We start from the raw sequence: 2,500 nt of genomic DNA on the forward strand, positions 1-2,500 counted from the left end.
ACCAGGTCCTGGAACCTTCAGGAATTCGCCAAATCTGATATATATAGAGGACCCAAGGTTGAGTCAGAGACGGACAAAGAGATCGAGTTAGAACCGCAGCCTTTCCTCTCTCTCCCACAAGTACCCCAGTGTTATTCGCTGGAATTGTTCAATGCATTCTAGTGTGTCCTCTCCTAAGTGACTCGGTGCCCCAAAGCAAACTGTGCGTCATCGTCACGCAAGACTAAAGGGTGATTATTGTATTCATTGCATTAGGGTGAGTTTTGTAAACGGCCCTGTAGGCAGAATAGGTTTGAAAAGTGATCTGGTTAGCTATTATTCATTAAGAGTCAAACTTAAACATTGTATCATTTCAGAATTGTTTCAAGCATTTGTATTATTTTAATTGCATTATTTCTTTTCTGAGGTTTAAGGTTTATTCAGATATAATACTTCAAGTCAAGTTATATAATTTCAAATCGTAATCTTTTTGTTGCCAGTCACGAGCCATAGTATAATTTATTTTGTTAGTGCCCAAACCAGAGAGTCATAATCGTATAATATATTTTGGGTGCTCAGACCTGGGATTCATACATTATGATAATATATATATATATATATATATATATATATATATATATATATATATATATATATATATATATATGTAATAAATGAAATAGTTGTTATTACATGTTTAAAAGACATGACGTAATATGTCATTTTGGATGAAGATGCTAGCCGTGAGATGTGCTGTAGTCATGTAAAATCATAAACAGGATGCACTATGCAGCCTCGGCAATGTAACATTTTTCTTAAACGTCAACACCAATGCATCAGTGTGTGAAAGATTGTGACGTCACCGGATGCAGGTGTCTTCCGAGAAAGAATGTAACAGTTTCCACATTGTGTTTAAATGCTACGTCAACTAAGCATACGATATCTGTGATATCGATAATTTAATCAGTTCATATCTATACTTCACCAGAATTGGTCATCCGACCAAACCAGCTCCACTCCAATGATGGAGATGTTTAACTCTGTTGTTTTTAGAGAATAAATACTTTTAAAGCTAATAAGATGAACTTCATTATCCAGCCTTAACATCATAAAACAACACATACTCAATGTGTGCTTATAAAAGTAGCACACTAATATATATATATATATATATATATATATATATATATATATATATATATATATATATATATATATATATATTATATATATATATATATATATATATATATATATATATATATATATATATATATATATATAGTAAATGCATTAATACGAATTATACTGGGAGCTACTGGTAGACAGAAGAGGGGGAATGTTTGTAGGATAATGAATAAGGTGTCAAGAAGGTAACGAAAAAAATTTAAGCATTAAAATTAGCGGGAGAAGGGATTTCATTTATGACTTTGGGCCATTCAGCGCCTAAGTTCCACTAGGGGTAAGCCCCTCCTGTTAAAGGTTCGAAGGTTTCTTGTGAATGGTAGAGGCAAGAGACAGTGACAATGTCCAAAGACTGACCATATGTACATATGATCAGCGCCCAAGCTCCCTCTCCATCCAGGCTAGGACAAGAGAGGGTTAGGTAATCGCTGCTGATGACTACGTAGGTAGAACTACTGCATATGCTCCCCTAAAACACCCATCCTTAGATCTTATCGATGGTAAGATTGCAAACACTACAAGAAACTATTGAGATTGAGCGGGGCTCGAAACCCAGTCCAGCAGGTCGTTTCCAATAGGCACCGTCGTTCAATTAGTTCATTATGCATGTTGCATAAGATTTTTCATAACTCTGACCATCCTTTCCATTTAGATCTCCCTGGACAATTGTATCCTGTTCATAATACTATGCAGGCAGTTAATTCTAATAGCCAGGCCTTCTCCATCATAAGACTCAATACTACGCAGTACTCTAGAAGTTTTATTCCAGCTGTTACCAAGTTGTGGAATGATCTTCCTAATCGGGTTGTTGAATCAGTAGAACTTCAAAAGTTCAAAGTTGGAGCAAATGCTTTTTTGTTGACCAGGCGGACATGAGTCTTTTTATAATTTAAATATGACATATCTGTTTTTGACGTTGTTAATAGTTTATATATGACATATCCCTTTTGACATTACTTTTTTTAGAATGATTTATTGTTAATTTGTTCTCTTCAGTTATTTATTTCCTTATTTCCTTTCCTCACTGGGCTATTTTTCCCTATTGGAGCCCCTGGGCTTATAGCATCTTGCTTTTCCAATTAGGGTTGTAGCTTGGATAGTAATAATGATAATAATACCGTATGAAGTAAAAGTTGAAAAAAGCTGGTCAGCAAAAATGGAGGAAAGGAAATGAGGACGGAGTTATAGTAGAAGGATATAGAGCAAACGCAGGTAGGAGTCGAGGGAACAATGCAAATACCCTAAGCAACGGCTACTGTGCCCAACACATGGCACTATCTACCGTAGGGGGACTGAAAAAAGGATGCAAAGGGTTCTCTGTTATTACGATAATGCC

Source organism: Palaemon carinicauda, chromosome 41 (genome assembly GCF_036898095.1).
Source record: "Palaemon carinicauda isolate YSFRI2023 chromosome 41, ASM3689809v2, whole genome shotgun sequence".
Taxonomy (NCBI): domain Eukaryota; kingdom Metazoa; phylum Arthropoda; class Malacostraca; order Decapoda; family Palaemonidae; genus Palaemon; species Palaemon carinicauda.